Source organism: Propithecus coquereli, unplaced genomic scaffold (assembly GCF_000956105.1).
Source record: "Propithecus coquereli isolate 6110/MARCELLA unplaced genomic scaffold, Pcoq_1.0 Scaffold12, whole genome shotgun sequence".
Classification (NCBI taxonomy): domain Eukaryota; kingdom Metazoa; phylum Chordata; class Mammalia; order Primates; family Indriidae; genus Propithecus; species Propithecus coquereli.
The window spans coordinates 6801377-6824668 of record NW_012136080.1 but is presented as its reverse complement, the minus strand read 5'-3'; positions in this window follow the sequence as shown (position 1 = coordinate 6824668).

Here is a 23292-nt window from a genome sequence, read left to right as displayed (position 1 = left end):
AGTGAGAGGAATGTGGACAGCCATCCTGAATTAGGACCCGCACAGTGGGAGGCTAAATGCGTACATTCAGGCCACTGGGGAGCCACTCACTGCTGAAACAAAGTTACTGCAGGAGCCTCTACTCTTTGGGGAGGCCCCAGTACATAGGTATTTATAAGACCCCAATACTTATTAAATAATTTTTAATAAATTTCCATTTCCCCAGGTACTGTGTATTATGAGCCCATTTCTTATGAGGTTACCCTAAATGACCAAGGCAGAAATTACCAACTTTCTTCAGACTCTCCTGGAAGGGTTCTGATTCTCCAAATCTAATAACACGGGCCATTAGATTTTTCCAGAAGGAAATTATTTGAGACTTGAGAAGGGCTCACACCAGTAAAGCCAATCACAGTCAGAGCCTTTCCTCTCAGACCTTGTAGGTGGGAGTGTGTACTGGAGAACCATCCATTGGCCCCATCAAACTTAACATACACATGCCGTTTGACCCAGAAGTTCCACAGAAATATTCATTCAACTGCCCAGTGGTTTGGGTGTAAGAATGTGCATTACTACATCAGATTGTAAATAGCCTGTCTGTGAATATGACATTGGTAGAATAAATCATGGCACATCCATTCAATGAAATGTTATGCAGTGATTAAAAAGAATAAGATAGTCTTTGCAAAAAACTGGTCCTGGAAAAACTGGATTCCTGTAAGCAAAACAAACAAACAAAAATGAAGCTTAACCCTTACCTTGCCCCACGTATGAAAATTAGCTCAAAATAGATCATAGACCTAAATGTAAGAGCTAAAACTATTAAATTTCTAGAAGAAAACAGGAGAAGATTTGGGTTAGGCAAAGATTTCTTAAATAGGATACAAAAAGTACAAATCTTAAATCAACGAATATTAAATTGGATTTCATAAAAATTTTAAAACTTCTGCTCTTCCAAATACAATACTAAATTGGAAAGCCAAGCAAAAAACTAGGAGAAAATATCTGCAAAACACATATATGATAAAGGACTTGTATTCTGAATATATTAAGAACTTTTACAGCTTGATAATAATAAGATCAACAACTCAATTAAAGGAAATGGGTGAAACAATGTGAATAGATACTTCACCAAAGAAGGTACAGGAATGGCAAATAAACATTTGAAAAGATGCTCAACATCTTTAGTCATTAGAAAAATGCAAGTTAAAACCACAGTGAGATATCACTACATACCTACCAGAATGGCTAAAATGAAAAAGACTAACAATGCTAAGTGTTGGTGAGGACATGGGGCAACTAGAAGTCTCATACATTGCCAGTGGGAATGCAAAATTCAACCACCTTGAAGAACAGTTTGTCAGTTTCTTATAAAGTTAAATATATACATACTGTTTAACCCAACAATTCTACTCTTCAGTATTTATCCAAGAGAAATGAAATATATGTCCACATAAAGAATGTACATGAATGTTTAGAACCACTTCATTTGTAATAGCTAAAACTAGTCACAATCCAAATGGCCATCCACTGGTAAGTGGTTAAACAAATTGTGTATGTACATATAATGCAAAACTACTTAGCAATAAAATGGAATTAACTAAGTAACATGGAAGAATCTCAAGTGCATTATGCTAAATGAAGGCTGTTAGACATAACAGTTTATATGCTATATAATTCCCTTTATATGGCATTCTGGAAAAGGCAAACCATAGAGCTGGAGAACAGATTCGTGGTTGCCAGGGTTTAGAGTTGTGAGAAGAGAAGGAGGCCTGAGAGAACTTTTAGTAGTGATGGAAGTATTCTTCATCTTGATTGGAGTGGTTGTTGGCATATTTTGTCAGAACTCACCAAATTGCCCTCTTACAAAGAGTGAGTTTTATTGTATATAAATTTTCTGTCAATAAACTTGACTTTAAAAAATAAGAAAAAGTTCACATTTATGCACTGACATGGAAGGTTGTCAGTGGAACATTGCTGAGTGAAACAGGAAAGTGGCAGTACACTTGACCAAACTTCTGAACAAGCAAGCAAAGCTATCAATCATTTATATGTGCAAAGAGAATGATCTAGAGTGATGTGCATTCCACTGTATATGGGATGAAGGGAAACTTCCCTTTCTAACTTTGTACATATTTGTATTATCTGAAATTTTTACAATGAGCATTATTTAACTTGTAATTTAAAAAGAAAATATATTTTTTTTTTTTTTACAGAATAAAATTGTGGCAACTTTAGGAGTGAAAAAAAGGCAGAAAGGAAAAAGGCACCTTTCCTGCATGTCTGAGGTCTAGCAAGTCCTTTGCAGATGTGTTGTGAGGAGCAGACAGAGCTATTGATCAGTCCCGAGAGAGAAACAGAGCTCTCAGCCTGGTCTCTTTGGCCCAGAATTAATGATAATTCAGTTACACAGAGGTTGTGGCGGCATCAGAAGGCGGGAGACAAGACTGGGCAGCTGGGGAGCCCCAGGAAGCCCCTCCTCACCGTGCGCTGCCCTCAGCAACTCGAGCTTAAATTAAAGCCAGAACTGATGGAGCCTGGCAATGAGAAGCACAGCCTCGCTGAGAGCCGGAACTAACGAGCTCCATAAGACTGATCAGACTCATCTAGGCATTTAGCCTGCAGTTACCTCTCCAGGGCTGGAGCTTGGTTTCTCTCACTTTCAGGGCAGAGTTGCACTGGGCTGGCCTCAAGCCATCTGGAGTGCCATCACCACACTAGTGACAATAATCCTATCCAATACAGTGTTTCTCATACTATACTGGGAAGTGCACTCATTCTAAGAGATAGTCTCTCTTTAAAAAGCAGAGGCATTCACAGACATCGGGAAACACAGCCTCTTTTACATCACCCTTGGGAATTTACAATGTATATTAGCATATTAAAGCTACTGAGAAGTCCTGCAGTAAAGAAACCCATTGACTTTGCTTTAAAACCTAAACATATTTGACCCCCAAACCCATTTTTATTTAATTCTTATTGTTTAATTCCCCCCTTTTTTCTTATCTATGTTGTATGCACTAAACATATGTTACTAGTGTGGTGAATAAGCAATTTTTATGTAGGGCTTTATTTTTCATAAAATTCTTTTGTCGTTTTTTTTTTATTTGACACTCACAAGTGAGGCAGCAAAACTAGAATTATAATTCCCATTTTACAGATGAGAAAACTGAGGCAAGACTAAACATGAACCCGCCAGGCCACGAAATGACAAACCAAGCCAGATATCACCAGTGCTTTGGGGCCTTTAAGGCTAGACTTGCTCCCCATGGAACATCAATCAACCTATCTTTACATGAAACCAAACTCAGAAAGGCTGTGAGTCCAAGAATCATTTATCTCTGAAGAAATCACATTCTTGGGAGGGAGACAGGATGCCCAGGAAGGCCAGAGACTTCAGAGGAGATCCCAAAATGGTTTATGACAACCCAAGGATTGATGGCTCTTGAACTAAAGCCCATAGGAAGGGAAAACATCCTGAATCCTGAACAAATCCAGTTTCCTAATGTTATTTAAGACTCACAGGAATAAATGAGCTCAAAACATTTGGTACGCCACCGGTGGGCAGAACAAATCTGTCTCACTCTGTCAGGTGGAGTGGTGGGTTTGCCCCAGATTTTCCCTAAGATGAACCCCAGAAAACCTAGGTGACATTCACTGCAAACACTTATATCCAGTCCAAATGCATATTCCTAGTTTACTTTTTGTAATTATATGCTCACTGCAAACTTTTATTTTTATATGCTTATTAAAATAATACTAATATTATCACCCACAACCCTGTTACCTCCCCCCATCACTCCATCATCTGTACCCTACCTCAACCCCACTCCCTCACCCTATCACCTCTACCACCATGCCTCCAGGAGAATGCACGGGGTGGGGAGGAAGGCCCACCCAACAATTTGATTTGGCCCAAGGTAATTTCCAAAGCTTGGATCTGGTTAGTCTCTGCACAGCTAAAGGTGGAGTTTGAGGGCATATGGCTGTGTTTGGCAAAGCCTTAGAACAGGACCGTTCCCAACGCACAGATGGGCTATCGCTGATCAAGAATCCAAAGTAAAGGGTGAGAAAGGGCCCTGCCCTTGCCATGTGTCATTATACCTCTCCCATGTCCCTTGTGAGAAGAGAGATCTTGGTCAATACATGTCATAGCCAGGAGTGCTGGAGAGCATTTGAGAATCCCAGACTAGCTGCAGCTGGCTGCTTAGGAAACAACCACCTAAGCGATGGAGTAGAACATACATAGGCGCCCCACGCTGCTTTGAGGCCCACGTTCCAATGAGGCCCTGTAATCCCTGTGACAAGGAGGTTCTCCCCATCCTGCAGGTTGTGGCAGAACAAGTTGTGCAAGCCTGAGGCCTCTGTACATTCTGTATTTAATCCACTCCTTAAGGCCTTAAAGTGCTTTAAAATACTCCGCCACAAGGAAAGGGTTATCTCCAAGGCCAAAATGTATACATACACAGTCTAGGATAGGAAGAACAGGTGATTTTTTTTTTAAGCACTAGAGAGATTTCCATCCAGTTATCATGGATTATGTGACAACCTGTTTTCTTACATAAAGAGTTACCAAATGTAACTGTGATGTTTTAAAAACACACCTGTGTCCTCAGGAAGCAGATGGACAAGGCTAAACTAGAGAAGATAGAAACAGAAAAACAATGATTCAGAAAAGTAAGAGGGAGGTCAGAGGATTCATTCATTCATTGTTCATTCATTCAATAAATATTTACTGAGTTCCTAATGTACCACAGGCCAAGATCTAGGAGCTGGGGATTCAGCATGAACACAATGTATAAAATTCCTTCTCCTTGGGAACTTACATTCTAAGGGGGTCTCAAGACAGAAGCATATATAATAGTACAGTGGTTCCCAGTGTAACACAGAATAATGGAGAGATATAATTAATCAGGGAGGCTCTCCCTGAGGAGGTGACACTGAAGCAGCGACCTGAGAAAATGAGCCATGCAGCTATCTGGCAGGAAAGCATTATAAGACTAAGGAACATCAGGTACAAAGGTCCTGAGGCATCCACAAGCTTGGTTTGTTCTAGGAGAGGCAAAAAAGAGACCCTTGGGGCTGGAGCAGAGTAAGCAAGAGGGAGAGTGAGGGAAACAGGGTCTGAGAAGGTGCTGGGGCTAGGTCATGTGGAGTCTGTAGGCCACACGAGGAGTTTGGACTTTGTTGTAAGATGGAAGCCAGTGAAGAGTTTTGAACAGGAGAGTGACAAGCTCTGACTTATGTTCTGACAGGGTCACCCTGGCTTCACCACAGAAACAGACTGTAGGGGGAACTAGGACCCAGCAGAAGGACACTGAAGGTGGATGAGGGTGTCTGGTTTTCCAAGAAATGGTGATGGAGGCGGTGAATAATGATCAGATTGGGATAGATTTTTAAGGTAGTGTGGCAGACTGTATTTTCCAAAGACAGCCCACCACTATATTCCCCGCCTTCCATTGTCTTCTTACAATGGAATGTTGCCACTTCTCATGAGAGGTGGTGTCTCTGTTCCCCTCCTTTGACCCCCAGCCCCCTCCCCTCCTCTGAACTCTGTTTTCCAGGTGACACTTGCCCCAGCCAAACACCTCTTCCTCCCCACACCCTAGGCCTTTAATGAAGTTTCTAGAACTCAGGAAGGGCTTGCAGTGAGCAGCCTTGTCATAGACACAGGTCCAGGAGCCGGGCTTGGCCTCTGGGCTGGCGCAGGACAAAGTGGAGGCTTCAGGGGAGGAAAGTCTTTGCCTGGAATCTTCAGAAATCTGGAGGAGAGTTGGTGTGACCAGAGCTATGCAACTGGGGTCAGAGGTGATCTGGGAGGCCCCACTGCCATCCAGATTACAGGAATTTGGAAGGAGTAGTGCTGGAGTTGATGAGGAAGGTAAGAGATGAATTCTGACCATAGTTCTCAGGGAAGGAGTCATGGAAGAGTCAATTCTGACTCTGGGTGGATGAAAATACCAACCCCATCCACCATTCACTAAACACCTATTATGCGTGTACAGATATTATTTCTTGAGCCTCACAGCAACTGCCTGAGGTAGGTGTTACTATCTCCATGTTACAGATGAGAAAACAGAGGTTGAAAAGGCAGTTTAGGTAATCTGCCCAAGGCCACAGAGCTAGAATGCAAAGCCAGCCCATGCACCCTAAAGCCTGTGTTTTTATACCACATTACTCAGCCCCAGCACCAGACACGGTAGGGAAGTGAGGAGCAGGTGAGGGAACCTGCCCCAGCCCAGGGCACAGGGTAGGCATGATCATGCCCTGTGGGGGCCAGCAACAGAGCCTCTAGGCAGGAAACAGAATGAGCTAAGCGTGTATGGTAGACTGCAGGCAGGTTCTGGTGGCCCAGCATATCAGAAGGACACTTTCAAATTTGAGTGGCTGGACAATGGGGGGACATTTTATTTGGGCTCAGTGCATGCCAGCTTCTGCTCCTGCTAGGAGTTGCCAGCAGGGACAGTTTGTCCTGCATTTTCCCAGGCCTGACAGCCTATTCTGGAATCCCTGCTCCTCCCCGACCTGGAAAGTCTCCTGTCCCCACCCCTTCATGTCCAAATCCTCCCAGTGAATTCTCCCAAGTTGAAATGTTTCCCCCTCCACACAGACCTTGCCAGGAGGGATGTGTTCCCTCAGGGAACTTTCCTAGTGAGTTCTCTGCTTTTCATCCTTGGCACTTGGAGGGCAGCATGCTTGGTGGCAAGAACACCGTGGTTTAAAGCAGACAATACTTGGTTTGAATCCTGGCTCTGCCACTCACTAGCTGAGGAAACTCTTTGGAGTTTAATGAGACAATATTCCTTTCTGGGGTTCTGATAAAACGTCAGAGGTTAACACTAAGGCTCCTTGGAGGAAGACTACCCAGATCTCAGGACTCAGCTCTCCTCCCCTCGGGACCTCTGACTAGGGGAGCTCCTTGCAAGCGTTAGCAGCCAAGGGGAAATGGGAGGGCACCTATTAATTGTGGTAATAATTAAACAGAGTCTGCGAAAAGTTGGGTTGGGGAATGTGGGTTAGGCCTGGAGGCCAAAAAGGGTTGCCTGCTTCCTCCTCATGGAATCTGAGACAACCAGCCCCTCCGTGGGCTCCTGTCTGCCTCCCTGCCAGGATTAAGAATAAGGGAGGTGGCACGGAGTCCTGGCCTGGGTGAGCACAGGAAGCCTCCTGGCCACGTGTACAGGAGAAAGAAACATGGCCCAGGCCACAGAGCTGATCATTATGGAAGGGACCCCCATCCATCAGTAAAATGGCCCAATGAGTGTCCTGGGTTCTGACCAAACAGACTTTCTTGTAGGTCATGGGGGCATAGATTTGGAAGCAAGTGGCCCAGGGTAGAAGTGTGGGGAGAGTGGCCTCCTCTTTAATAGTATGGATTAGATACACAGCAACTAACATGCCTTATAGAATGTCCTGCCACGTGGCAGGAGCAATCTGTTCAGAAACACGAGTACTTATGTTTATGTGTGTTACAGTTTGGATGTTTGTCCTCTCCAGATCTTACACTGAAATTTGATCCCAATGTTAGAGGTGGGGTCTACTGGGAGGTGTTTGGGTCATAGGGGCAGATCCCTCATGAATAGATTAATGCCCTCCTTGTGGGGGGCGGTGAGTGTGTTCTCACTCTACTAGTTCCCCATGAGAGCTGGTTGTTAAAAAGAGCCTGGCACCTACCCCCTGCCCCTGCTTCCTCTCTTGCCATGTGATCTCTGCACATGCCGGCTCCCCTTCACCTTCCACCACGAGGAGAAGCAGCCTGAGGCCCTCACCAGAAGCTGAGCAGAGGCTGGCTCCATGCTTCTTTTACAGCCTGCAGAACCTTGAGCCAAATAAATCTCTTTTCTTTATAAATTACCCAGCCTCAGGTATTCCTCATAGCAACATAAAACAAACTAAGACAATGTATCTTCCTCCAAGTGCCAAATCTGATTCACAGTAGGATTCAGTAAGTGTTAAATGAATTAATGAGTTAATTTGCATGGTAGTTGCAAGATAGACAAACTACATTGCATACATCCAGAACCTTAAAAATAATTCAGCCTGGGTCAAGCTTCCCTTTATGGAGTCTCAGAACAGATGTGCCTCTTGCCAAGGGAACCATGAGCTTGCAGCTGCAGAGCCTTAGCTTTAAATGAAATGACACATGGAAGGTGCCTTGCACAAAGTCTGGCCCATGAATATGAGGTTCCTGGGCTCCCTCTGTGAGTTGACAGCTGGATGAATACCTTGACGTCCACCTGCCTCCCCAAGTCTCTCTCCACAATGTACCGGACACTTCCCATATTAGGGATGCCACCTGGTATGGAATGAAAGAACTAGCTTGGCCCAGCTCTGGAAATGCCAGGTCATCGGCCCACCAAAAAATGTCCTCAGATGGGAAGATGTTGACATAACCTCAGTTACAGTCTGTGATTCTCCACACACTGCCTGGAAAATGCATTAGCCCAGTGCATTAGTCCGCTAGGGCTGCCATAATAAAGTACCACAGGCTGGGTGGCTTAAACAACAGAAATTTATTTCTCGCCGTTCTGGAGCTAGATATCCAAGATCAAGGTGCTGGCAGAGTTGGCATCTTCTCTGGCCTCTCTCCGTGGCTTGCAGATGGCCACCTTCTTGCTGTGTCCTTAGGTGGTCCTACCTCTGTGCACATGTGCATACCTGGAGTCTCTTCATGTGTCTAAATTGCCTCCTCTTCCAAGGACAGCAGTCATATTGGATTAGGGCTCACCCTAATGGCCTCATTTTAGCCTAACCACTTCTTAAAGACCCCATTTCCAAATATAGTCACATCTGAGGTACTGGGGGTTAAGGCCTCAACATATGAAACTGGGGAGGACACGATTCAGCCCCTAACACCCAGTTTAACTGGTTTCAGCTGTGGGAGAAAGCACACATCTCTGGGGTCAGAAGGACCTGGGTTCAAGTCCATTTATTTCCTGGCCGTGTGATCGTGGGCAAGTTACAAAGCCCATCAAAGCTTGTATTTCCTCATTTGCAAACTGGGGCCCCTGGGTTTTGTGAGGATCAAAGGAATGACCATGCGGGAAGTAGGTGACATATAGAGGGTGCTTAAGAAATGCCTACATATGGGAATGTTTGAACTCTTGAATATACACTGCAACTTGTTGTTGGACCCCTGGGTAGAGCAGGGAGGGAGCAGGAGGGCTCCTGACTCCTTTTAGCCCTGCCCTACCCTAAGGAGAAAGAAGGCTGCTTGGACCAGACACATTAAGAAAAATTTCCCTATCACTGCGCCAGGCTACCTAGCATCAAGCATACAGAGCTGGTTAGTACCTGTCTTTAGATATAGGCACCTAACACCTGTTGTTATTTGAATTGGATGAGAGATTGAAATTTTAATATAGACTGGGCTGGTCTTTCAAAAACTTGAAAATGAGACAGTTGGTTAATATCTGAAACCAACAGTAAAAGCTATGATTTCTGTTTGAACTACAGCCCGAAATCTGGAAAAGGGAGATGTGAAAAAGCTTGTTTAGGGGCCCAAAGGTTTCAATTAACTCGTTATTAGTACTTATTATTTCTTGTCCCTTTGGTGTCTTACATCTCCAATACCCCTTCAAAGCAGTAAAAATTCAGATCTTCCAACTTTTCCCACAATGTGAGTCAAGCCAAAGTACTCTCCTAATTGGGTTGTCCCCTTTGAATAAAATTTTATATCTCACCTGATTTTATCATTTGTCCCACAGAAAACTCCAAACCTCCCACAAAGCACTTTTTAAAAAGTATATTAAGTATAATCCAGACTGAAACTGTGGGCTCTAATGCAGGAGTGGGTGATGAGAGGCGGGCGGAGGGTGGAGACAGGCCCTCTGAGTCAGGTTGCAGGAGGTTGCAGTCTGCTCAGTCTCTGCAATTATCTGAAGCCTTGGCTAGGGCTGGAAGAAATCTTGGTTCCTTGTCACACAGACTTCCTCATAGTGCTTCATGAGTGTTTTCATGACATGTAAACTGGCTTCCCCAAGAGCAAGTGATCCAAGAGCAAGAAAAAGGAAAGTGCCATGATGCCTTTTGATGACCTACTCCTTAAGTGACGCATCATCGCTAGAGCCAAATCACTAAGTCCAGGCCACACTTCAGAGGAGAATCAAGCTGCACCCTTTGAAGGGAGGAGCACTAAGGAATCTGTAGACATATTTCAAAACGACCACTGTCTCCCATTCATCTGCTCTTCTAGAGTTGGGCTTGCGCATACCAATGTTCTCTTTCCTTAGGGTGACTTCCTTTTCACAGGGCTCCTTGGTTTCTTATGCATCCTCTCTGCCAGTCTCCTGAATCTGCAGGGGGCACACAGCCTGGTTCTTCTCTGCAGCCCATCACACTTTCCTCCAATTCGCAGGCCATTGTATCCCAGAACAAATTCACACCCCAGACCCACTGCCCTATCTTTCTGACATCCTGTGCTTCAGAAAAGAGGCCAAATATCCACACAAATATGGACAGGAGAAAAATGAGCTGATTTTTCTTTCATAGGTACCTAAAACTAAAAACACATGAACCTGTAGGTAAGCAGATAGGTCTAATCTTAGCATGCACCAAGACCACTCAGAGGGAATGTTAAAACATAGATTTCTGAATATCTAACTCAGAAAGTCTTGGGAATTGGGAGATTTTTTTTTTTTTTTTGAGATGGGGGTTTTGCTATATTGCCCAGGCTGGTCTCAAACTCCTGAACTCAAGTTATCCTCCTGCCTCAGCCTCCCAAGTAGCTGGGACTACCAGCACATGCCACCATGTCCGGTGAGATTTCCATTTCTTATATGTTTCCAGGTGATGCTGCTGCTGGTCCATGGACCACACTTTTGAGAACCACTGGTCTAAAGGATTAAGCAAGCAAATTGAATGTCCCTATAGTGATTGAATTACTGGGACATACTTATCCAGATGATCATTTTTAGCAGGGAAATTTGGACAAACTTACAACTTCCCTGGAAAATTCCATTTTGTGGCTATTTTCTTCTGGTCTCTTATTTTTTCCCTATGTTCCTCCTCTCCCTTTAACCATCATACCCATCCTGAAAGCATATATAACCTTATTTTTTTAGCTTTTTGTTTACAACTGTATTTCACTTTTTTTTTTTTTTTTTTTTGAGGCAGAGTCTCACTGTGTTGCCTGGGCTAGAGTGCCGTGGCGTCAGCCTAGCTCACAGCAACCTCAAACTCCTCGGCTCAAGCAATCCTTCTGCCTCAGCCTCCCGAGTAGCTGGGACTACAGGCATGCACCACCATGCCCAGCTAATTTTTTCTATGTATTTTTAGTTGTCCAATTAATTTCTTTCTATTTTTAGTAGAGACGGGGTCTCGCTCTTGCTCAGGGTGGTTTCGAACTCCTGAGCTCAAACAATCCGCCCGCCTCGGCCTCCCAGAGAGCTAGGATTACAGGCGTGAGCCACCGCGCCCGGCCTTGTATTTCACTTTATTGGTATAAATTCTCAGAATTGAGGCCCCTTGGAGAAGGCCTGTGGTTTGCAGATTCAAAAACACATTTTGAATTGAGGCAACTTAAAAACATATCTCATTACTACTTTTTCTTGCATACTCCAAATTTCCTTTACAATTCTCCCCTTACATATCAGTTTGAATCTAAACAGTACTTAAATTAGGAAGCTCACAAACTCAAGAAAACTGATAAGTGGTAGCATCTAGTATGCAAATGACCTTCTAAAGTAATTTTCCATTTTTATTCTGCCCTATTTCAGTCAATCTGGGAGATTCCTGGAAAGAACGTGTGCTAAAAGCATTTCTATTTATATTAGCAGTTGGTTCCATAAACAGCCAATTTGTTTTACTTTTCTCTGGATCATTCTCAACCCTATTTGCTCCAGTTGAGTCACACTGTCAAAGCAAGCTGACATGGTTTATACTCAAATAACCCTAACTTGTTAGTCCTGATATACAATTTTAAGCATATTTATAGAAAAAGGAAAAAGAAAACCACACCAATATACAACATTGTTTTTTGCTGGTGACCTCTCTTTTTCCAGCCAGCTAGTAATCTATTTTTATTTAAAATAAAGTCTAGCTTTTAAAAAATAAAGAATGCTGTTGATAATGGGAAAGGCTGTGCATGTGTTGGAGCAGGAAGTACAAGGGATATCTCTGTATCTTCCTCTCGATTTTGCTGTGAACCTAAAACTGTCCTTAAAAAAATAAAATCTTAAAAAAATGAATGCAAAGCATTTATTGCATAATGATTTAATGACAGGATTAAGAATGTATTAAAAGATCTATTGGGAAGCAATTTTCAAACTTGAGAGCCCAAAGTCTCAGTCTTTGGTGCGTATTCAGATGCGCACGGTCAGGCACACTGCCATGTGTTATTGTTGCTCAGGTGCTAGGTTTATGCCTTAGGTGGTCACTGCTCAGAGCTCTGAATCTTACGTCCCTGGAGAAGCCAACCTCATGTCTCCTACAATTTGAGAAGCACCAACTCCCCTGAGCCCTCTTCTTTGAAAATTTCATTGAATCAAATCTCAGCCCACAGTTTTTCTGGTGGCCCCATTAGCTGTTTCAGGGTGGGAACTGTGTCTAGTGTCTTTTCTCAGATGAGCAATCTGCAGGCTTACATCTTGCCATACACAGGGTTAGAAAAATACGTGGCACACTACAGCAACCCAACAGAAGTGGACTTTAATGGAAACTTTACAATCTATTTCTTTATCACTCTATCACTGCTGCTTTTTAGGTAATCCTGAGCTTTGTCATCTAAATATTAATCCCAATATTTCGCAAGATAATCAAAATGGAAAAATTCAAAAGTTCTCATTTCACAAGTACAGGCCCATTTATTCTCTTTCAAATCTCTTCTATTTTCAAACGGCAGCCTTCGGGGCAAGGGCAATATACGTAACCTAAACAGTTGTACTCCTGTAATATGCTGAAATTAAAAAAAATTAAAATAAAATAAATAAAAAAATAAAACTGCACCCTTCATGATAAAACCATATAATAAGTGACCTTGGAAAAGTCACGTAATTTTTGTGAGCCTGTTTCCTTGCCTATAATATGAGGATAATAATAATCATCTTTCAAAAGTTTTATGTGAAGATCAAATAAAATTATGTATATGAAAGCTCTTAAGAGTTAATGCAAACTTGATTATCATTATCAACTCAAATCTAGATCAAAACAATACCAATAATCTACATTGACAGCTACCTAAAACAGAACATTAGTCATTTTCTCCTCTAAGTTTTTTCTTAATTTCCCAAAGCCCTCTACTCCTTGAGTCAGTGGCATTCACTCCCTCAGGGAGTGGGTGGGCGCAGCCAAGTTTGGGGAATCCCTGAGCAGAAGAGGCCATTTGTCTGGCTCCCAGAGTGTGAACCTCAAGGAAAAGCTCATGTCCAACATGGCATCCAGTGGTAGCATTACAGTGTCTAGGCGAGAAGTCCAGGCAGATGGGCCTAAGAGAGACCTGCAGAGACTGCACATCCCAGCATAGCTGGGGAATGCTGCAAGAAACTTCCCATGTCCCCACTGAGATGTGGAAGGGACTGAGCAGACAGCAAACTGGAAGAGCCCTGCTTGCAAAGAGTAGATTCATTAGCAAATTAGCAGGGCCTAAAGCTGAAACCCAAGGCAGATAGAGCCTTGGGATGCGAATGCCACGAGGAAGAAGAACAATTGTACTAGCTGGTCTCTAAAGATGGCCCCAGTGAACCCCACCTCCCAATAGTCACATCCCTGTGTAGTCCCCACACTGAATCTGGTTGGTCCTATCACTCACTGTACCAAGTGAATGCAGCAGAAGTGACACTGTGCTGTGCCACTTCTAGGCCTGGCAGCTTTTACTTTGGCCCTCGTGAAAGTCAAGACCAGTTACCTTGCTGGAGGGAGAAGCCACATGGAGAGACTCTAAATGGGAAGGAGACGCCATGAGTGGAGAGACACTATGTGGAGGAGTGCCGAGGGGCCAGAGTTGTCCTAGCGCAGTCAGCTCGAGACTGTCGGGAACAAACCTGTAGTCTGACAAAGTCAGGTTTATTGACCCTCTGAAATGAGGGAGACCACACTCCACAGGAACCGTGGAGCGGCTCGCCAAAGGCAAAGTAGAGTTAGCATGAGATTTGGGGGAAAGGTGGAATTTAGGTGGAATATAAAACAGAGTTTTTCTGTTTGTTTTTGAATTGAAAATCATTTTATAAATTGAGATCATCAAGGAAACTCTGTGAAGTGACATGAAGAGTCAAACAATTTTCACACAAGGCATTTGGAGAATATATACGCACTATGTAAATGAGAAGGGGGTTCAAAAAGGATGGGGGGTGCAGAGGATGGGAGATGAGGTGGATAAGGGAGCCTTAGTATTCTAACCCAGCTACAAATTGGAGCAATGGAGATCCGCTAGGAGCCAAGTAACGGGAATAAGACAATACTGCGCCTGGCTGGCCCAGAAGTGCCAACAGATTCAAAGCCATATGCAGCATTCCAAGTCTTTAAATGTCTATTGCCTTTAAAAATTGAGATACCATATTCCACAGACCATGAATTCACATACCATAAAAGTCACCATTTTAGACTATACAATTCAGTGATTTTTAGCATTGAATCCGAGTGTCGATGGGCTCAAAGTAAGGCAAGCTCTGTGTAAAGGGTTCGACAGTAGGTCTGGGTGATGAAGGGGACCCACGGTCCTGTTTCCTTGGATGTTAGAAAGCTGTGATAGAAGTAGAATGCTGTGCCGGAAACCCTCTGCAGCTGAGTTGCAAATTAAGGCTCTTTCTCTGTGTCGAAGTAACTTAGCTCTTCTAGGCAAAAGTGGACAGTGTCGTTCTTACTGACGAAAGTTTCTAATAATCTATGATTTTAGAAAACAAAGCTTCTTAGTGAATAATAAAGGCAGTTGGTAGCCATTCGCAGCTGCTGTGTGCCCTTGGATGAAAAGCTTTTCTTCTGCTAACTTTGCATCTGGCTTTATTCACATCTCTTTTTCCAGCCTGATGAATGGCTGGGCAGATTTTTTACACTCTTAGCCTGAGCTCATTTTTACTTTCTCAGAGTGAAGAAGGCAACTCAGATCTTCCCACCAGTGCTATCCTCTAGGGGACCCCAGCTTCAGTTGCCATTTGATCAAAGCTGCAGAAGAGAGTTCAAGCGAGATAAGCAGAAGAACCCACTGAGCCCAGTCAACCCACAAAAATGTGAGAGAATAACGTCTTGGATTTAGCCACTATGTTTTGGGATGATTTGTTACACATAAATCCATTACTGAACCAACCATGCTTGAAGCAGACCTCTCCCCTGATGGCAGGATGATAATAAAACCCCACAGTCATGCCCAGAGAAGGAAACAGGGAGAGGAATGAGCCTAAATTAGACTAAGGACTTACTCAAAAGACTCGAGTTTTAACCTCTGGTGCTAGAAGTCGGAAGAGTAGTTACCTCTGGGGGATGAAGGAGTTGAGTGGAGAGTGGGTGAGGGAGCCTTCTGGATTGCTGGCAATGTTCCACACCTTGATCTGGGCGGTGGTTACATGGACGCATACATACACACTTCAATACCAAGTGGAAATGACATTCAAGAGTTAACTTCTATTACAATGTAATAAAGAAAAGGTATCCAATTCTGTGAAATGTGTACCTGCCACACACTATATAAATGAAAACAAGAGATTATAACAAATACGTGAAGTAAACAAGTAATTACGTAGGAAAAAAGTACTAATTATGACTCTAAACACTGAGTGACCAAGATGCCAAAGAGGAATATGGTTGAGAGCATGGAACTTAATAAGAATATAAAATTATAAAATTGCTGGAATAGCCATTCTTATAATTCCTATTTTAATGAATGAAATTAGAAGTAGGCTGTACTCTCTTCAAGGTTATTGCCCCTGGAATTAGAGGTGGAAGGAAGCTTTGAAATCGTCCTTCACTGGTCGTCAAACTGGGCTGCACACTGGAATCACCTGGGGAGCTTTAAAAAATACTGCAGCCCGGGTCCTATCCTAGAGACTCCGATGTAATTGGTCTGAGGCACAGCCTGGGAAGAAGTATGTTTAAAAGCTCCCCAAGTGATTTCAACATGCTGCCAGGGTTGAGAACCACTGGTCAATTTCAATCACTCTTCTCACAAATGAGAACACAGAGGCCCAGTACTAGCATATCCATTCACTGGCTGCAGCCAATTTTCTCTGATGTGCTCTAATAGGAGGGAGCTGTGGAATGGATAATACCAAGCAGTGAATAATCTAAAAATAATTTCTATTTGGTTTGGGAAAGCAGCACATGATTTCCTGGCTGCAGACTGGCCTGGCTAATTCAGTTGGGCCTAAATGAATGTGCCTTCTCCCGAGTTGACACTGACAACCCAGCCCTGGGCTGAGGTGTGGAAGGAAGATGGCCAAATTAGATGTTGACCATGGCCAGTTCCCCCGCGGGCAACCACTAGGCTGCTGTCAATGGCATACAGTAACTATATGGATGTGGGGACCTTTCTTAGCAGAGGGTTCCACAGTGGAGCAAAGCTAGCTTTCTCTTGACCCTTTACTCTGTGAGGGTTGGGGGCCAGACGTGTGAAGAGGGAATAAAGGGAGAGAGGCTAGTGGTTATCAAGGAGCAATAGCTGGGTTCTATGCTAAGCACTTCTATAAACAGTACCTGCTCCATACAGCTCTGAGTCAGGCATTCTATTACCCTCATTATAGAGAGGAGGGAACGGAGGCTCAGAGAGGTTGTATAACCACCAAAGCAGAGCCAGGATGGAAACTCAGGCTTATCATACTCAATGCTTTTCCTGAGACACCATCTGTCTGTCCAAGAGGGTCATCTGCAGATGGACTTGGGTCAGATCCTTGGATGTTAAGTCCTGCTGAATGACCTTTGCCTCCCACTTTTTTAGCTGTCATAGTCTAAAGGGAGCAGCAAGGGAGACCTCCAGACAGTGCCTATGGCAGCCAAGACAATCTGCCTCCAAGTACAGGGGCACAACTGACCTAGAGCCCCAACTGCCAGGCTCTGAAATCTGTCACCCCATTTATGCTGAGGCCACATTTCCCAGGCATTGTGCAGCACCCCTCCCACGTCTGAGTCCAGTAGGGATACCCTTCGAGGGTGGGCCCATTCCTGGGAGGTATGGGACTCTGATGTAAGGCTTGCCAAATCTTCCTTAAGACTGCATGCAGCAGGATGCTTCTGTCATGCTTCCTTCCCCCGCTCACTGGGGTCTGACTTGCCTCGCAGTCTGACGGCTCTCTCAGCTTTTCCAGCTCCTTCTGTTTTCTCTCACATAGGCATTTCCCTTAATAAAGTCCTCACGTATCTAATCCCATCTTGGCATCTGCTTCTCCGAAGACCTGGACTAAAGCAATGCTGTTCCCTAATGGTACCCCCAACCAGACACACATCACTGTGCAGGGAAAGGGGAGGGGAGGAGGTCACCTGCCAACTCACCAAGGGGAAGCCTGTCTGAGATTTTGAAGGTGAAGCTTACAGAGGAACAGATTTCTCAATGTTTGCCTTAATCACTGGTCTCAGTGTTATGAAGGAAGGTAGTTTAGGTGACAAGTAATTGACTAGCACCTCAACTAGCCCTGGCAGAGGCTAATTGCCAAGAAGTCACCTGTTATTGCAGGTGACCATTAGCCCCAACTTGGAAATGCTAGGTATTTTTTCCTGCTCTTGTCATGTGCTTTTGGGCAAGACATTCAAACCCTGCAGCCTCAGCAACTACTAATAGGGAGGTTTTCCTGTCATCTTTGCTCCACCTGAAGGAGGAAAGTAGATAAAGGATACGCTGATTCGAAAACACCTGGAAGGAAAGTGGTGCATCCCCCCAATACCACATAGCATTGCTTTGGAAGTACTAGCCAATCACATTTGATAGAAAGGAAAAGAGGTTTAAGATAACTCATTAAGTACAGAATATACACAATATGCAAACAATAGCTAATTATAAAATATAGTGGAAATTGAGAACTAACTTACAATAGCAATGAAACAACAGATTGATGTTTAGGAACAAATTTAACAAAAATTGTGTAGGGTCAGTATGATGTAAACTTTTTCTTTTTAAGAGACAGGGTCTTGCTCTGTCACCCAGGCTGGAGTGCAATGGCATGATCAATAGCTGGGACTACAGGTGCCCACCACCACGCTTGGCTAATTTTTTATTTATTTTTTTTTGTAGAGATGGGGGTCTATGTTGCCCAGGCTGGTCTTGAACTCCTGGCCTCCAGTGATTCTCCCACCTCAGCCTCCCAAAGTGCTTGGATTACAGGTGTGAGCCACTGTGTCCAGCCTAATGAAAACTTTAAAATCCCACTGAAGGGCAGAAAAAGAACTTCAGTTGAAAGGTACCTTATTGTTGAATAGAAATGATATTTTAAGATCGAATTCTCAAAATATTCATTTAAAATTTATATGAATATTTAGTATTCACTTAATGCCACTCTATATTACCCATGTCTTTTTTACTTTCTATAATTCTGATGCTTTGACATCTAGGCCTTGCTCACCCTGGAGGGACTGCCCAGCACAGGGTTAGCTAATTCCTAGTGATAGCAAACAACCCAGCAGCTGGGGCCTCACTGACCCTGGAGAGGGTAAACAACTCACCTTTTATATGCAAACCAACCAGTCCAAAGCTCAGAACTCCAGCCTCTTGCTTCATGGCTCTCTTTATCCAGCTCTCACATTCTAGGACAGTATCCCCCTCTGCCCTAATCACGCTAGGGCCACATCCAGACAGCTAGAGACAGCCCCTACACCACTCCTGAGCCCATCCACATTATTCAGAGGAGCCAATCCTAAATCTGTTTACCCTGCCTCACACCTCTTTCTTCCTGGCCTGACTGAGCCGTCCTTTTGGGAACTGTACGTAATAACTATCTTTTTTTTTTTTTTGAGTCAAGAGTCTCGCTCTGTTGCCCAGGATAGAGTGCTGTGGCATCAGCCTAGCTCACAGCAACCTCAAACTGCCGGGCTCAAGCGATCCTCCTGCCTCAGCCTCCCAAGTAGCTGGGTACAGGCATGTGCCACCATGCCCGGCTAATTTTTTCTATATATTTTTAGTTGTCCAGCTAATTTCTTCCTATTTTTAATAGAGACATGGTCTCACTCATGCTCAGGCTGGTCTCAAACTCCTGACTTCAAGCGATCCGCCCGCCTCGGCCTCCCAGAGAGCTAGGATTACAGGTGTGAGCCACTGCGCCCAGCCATATCTTTTAAATATCAAGTCTCCTGATATGTTGGCCTTAGTGAACCTTTAAATTTTCTATTAATACATTCTATTTTAAAATATTCCAACTAAAATACCAGATTTTTTTTTTTTTGCTACTGAAGATAACATGGAAAAATAAGGGAAAAACAATCATGAAAATTCTGAAAAAGAAGAGTAACGGAGGATGGTGGGGAGAGGGGACAGCTGATGGGGAACGGAGAGGCAGGATAGCACTATGAACTATTAAATGGTTTGATGAATGCAGTTGATATAAATTTCAGTCCACACTCAATTGTGAAAGAAATATTTATTTTTAGTAATTTAACTTAATTTTGACCTCCATATTGCCAGGATGGAAACTAAATTTCAGTCATTTCAGGGCCTCATGCCCCCAGTCCCGTCCCTAGCACTGCTCTAAAAACCGTTGGGCTTATTTAATACCCAGGCATCAGGGTGGGCTTCTTATCCTTGGTAGCTCATCTCTCCACTTTGCATCCTTGTTTAAAGGTGTCTGCCATAGCTTTTGTGATATGAACCCCTCCTAGGCAACCTCCTCCCCACGAAAATTTCCTTGATGTTATATTTCCATATGCCATGTGTAAACAGACTCTGCAGGGGAACCCACAGAGGAGCTTGCCAAACAGGAGGAAGAGGACGTAGGCTTTGGAAGACAAGGGGTGGTTAAATCTCCCTCACAGACAAGTGAGGGAAATATACTAAGGAAAATATGCTCGTTTCACTCACAGACAAGTAGGGTAGGGAGATGGGAATTTAACTCACCATGAACGTTGTATGTAACAGAGGCACCCACAGCGTACTTTGGAGCACCCAGAAGGACGAACACTTCATGGAAGAGGGGACTGTTAGCTGAGCCTTGAAGGATATAGCTGATTCCACATGGCAAAAATGGGTGGGGGTACATGGAGCATTGCAGCAGAAACATCACGAGCAAAGGTGGAGCTAAAGTCAAACTGAGTCTGATTTCCTGAGCCCACCTTGATCATGCAGTGAGGAGACAATTTCCAGGAGCGTGCAGGGACCAGGGGAATGAGCCTCAGGAGTGAACCATATGGCTATAGATTAATCACTCCACAGAGCTGGCTCCACTGACCACTGGAAAAGAAATCATGGATCTTGTCACCTCTGCAGGTATTTCTAGGTCCTGAGTCAAAATTTAAAGAGATCCAGGAGTTTGTGTGCATGCCTTTCTTTGCTCCCTAATTGCAGGGGTGACCATACAACCTGGATTTGCCATGGGTTCACTGGCCAACTAGCTCCTCTTCTGAAAGGGAAGGCTTTGGAGGAGAGGGAAGATGCAAGATAGTCCAGTGAAAACCAGAGGTGTAGGCAGTCCTCCCTGTCAGACCTGAATCCAAGGTGTGCTTTTATCTCTACCTCTTCTAAGGGTAGAATTTTCTTCTAAGGGAGAATTTATAGGATAGTCAATTTCTTCTTCTGTGTTACTTCATTTATTCAGATTAGCAGCAGCAAATGCAACCAGAAAATACTAGATAATTCAAACTTCACCTGTATACATTTCACTCTCTGTAGTCAGCAGGCAGTTTTATCAGGGTTTCTCAGCCATAATTCCCATCTGTAATTTAACTAGTTTCCAACTTTTTTTTTTTTTTTCTTGAGACAGAGTCTCACTGTGTTGCCCGGGCTAGAGTGAGTGCTGTGGTGTCAGCCTAGCTCACAGCAACCTCAAACTCCTGGGCTCAAGTGATCCTTCTGCCTCAGCCTCCCGAGTAGCTGGGACTACAGGCATGCGCCACCATGCCCGGCTGATTTTTTCTGTATATTTTTAGTTGTCCAGCTAATTTGTTTCTATTTTTAGTAGAGACGGGGTCTCACTCTTGCTCAGGCTGGTCTCAAATTCCTGACCTCAAGCAATCCTCCTGCCTTGGTCTCTCAGAGTGCTAGGATTACAGGCGTGAGCTACCACGCCTGCCCTGAGTTTCCAACTTTTTAATACATGCATATGATATTCTACTGTAGTCACTCTATGTGTACATTTATTTCAGAGTCACTGGCCACTCCTTTGTTGGAATGCACTGCTTACCCACTGCCTACCTAAGTGTCTTGAAAATAATAAAGGAACACAAATATTTTTGGATTCAACATTATTTTCATTTTCTTTCTCCTTTGGCGTTTAAAGTCTTATTACTTTCTTATAACAGATTTAAGACTTTTTTCCCTAAGGAAAATTTATACTCATTTCACATAGTAAGCTGAGCTATTTCAAATGTATGAAATAACCATAGAAAATGTCCACTGAGCTGTTTTTAACCATGGTGAGTGCTCATTCAACTAGCATTTAGTGAACCCCTGCAGAGCGCTGTGGCTGTATAACGAAGTAAAAAAAAAAATACATGGCCCCTCTTTTCTAGGAAATGTCTAATTTACTTGGAGAAGTAAGAGCCACTTACTTGAGAAAAGGGAAACTACTGTTTACTTCTACATTCAATGCTAGGCGGGGATTCCAGTCAGTGTTCTCCGTCTCTAAAGTCTCACCTTCATAAAACACAGTGGCACTTAACTGAGGGCCTTTTATATGCCAGGCACTGGGCTGAGCTTCTGCATAGCTTTTTGAATCCCCAAATAACCCCATGAAGTATGAAATACTTTGGAAAGAACATTAGTAGAGGAACTAACCTAAGAAATCATTTCCCACTGATCTCAACCCTGGATTATGAGTTTTCCTAAATTAAGAAAGCTAACATAATCTTTCAAAGTTCAGTTTTCATGAGGTATTTGGGAATTATCTGTCCTAGGATCACGTAAGAGTGTTTATTATTTTAAACTAGGGGATGCAAAATGTTTTATCAAAGTAAGTTTTAACTATCAACCAATAGATTCAGTTTAAATTTACTTAATATCTTATCCTTCTAAGGAAAAATCCCTATGAGAAGACTAATTTCAAGATCATTTTTACAAAAGAAGCAGTCAGTGGACTCTGTCAATTAAAGTATTCCTGGACTAATCTGGTCTTTACACATTTACACTGACCTCTGCTGGACAGTCTAATAACCTGCCAACATTTTTTTCTCTTGAGATAACATGGTTAGGAAGAGGCATTTTCCCCAAATTTTACCTAGTATTTAGAAACAGATTTATATAGTTCAATTCACAAGTATTCATTACATCCTGCAAACCACTTTAGGGCAAAATCTTACATTGCATTTGGCTGTCAGAGGCAAGCGTCTGTGGGCAGAGGAGAGAACTGATGAGGTTAGCCGGGCTACCCAGTCTGAATGCTCCTTTTCATTATTCTCTTTCGCCCATGCAGTTCAGGCTCTCTATCGTATGCTTAAAAGTACCTAACAGTACCTGCCAAGTGGGCCTGCTTCCAGGGGCCTGTCAGGGACCAAATTACAGTATCTCTAGGGTTCACACCTAAAGCTAGACTCTATCACTTTGTGGTGGTCATTTGTGCCTCAAACTACCCAGTGTAGTTAAGTCTGCTATGGATGGTACAAACAAGCTGAATTTTGATATGAAGTCCTGTGCTCCAATGCATATGAAATTGCAGGTAATAAACAGGAATCACCTTGAAAATAAGTGACATTTTTCTATTTCTGATAGTCATTTAAAATAATGTCTGTTCTGATAATAAAATTACATAACTATTTTTGAAATCTTACAGAAGGAAAAATGAAGAAATAAAAATTACCTATAATCCTATCACCAAGTTGTATTAAACTACTGGTTTATTTCGTGCCTATCTTTTTTCTCTATGTATGCATGTGCGCACGAGTATGGGAGTATTTCCTTATCTGGCCCCATTCCATATTGTGGCCTGCCCTTTTCACATAATATTATATTGTGATTATTTCTCCATTAATAAATATCACTGCACAAAATTTTTATTTTATGATGTCAGACCATAATTTATATAACCAATATCCTAATCTAAAACATTGGGGTTGTTCCTAAACTATGCTGAATGGCTTTTTATAGAAATATCTGACCAAATATTTTATTATCTCTTTAGGATACACTCCCTAAATGGGTTCACTGTGTCAAAAGTTATGGGGTATGAACATTTTTTTTTTTTTTTTGAGACAGAGTCTCACTCTGTTGCCCTGGCTAGAGTGAGTGCCGTGGCGTCAGCCTAGCTCACAGCAACCTCA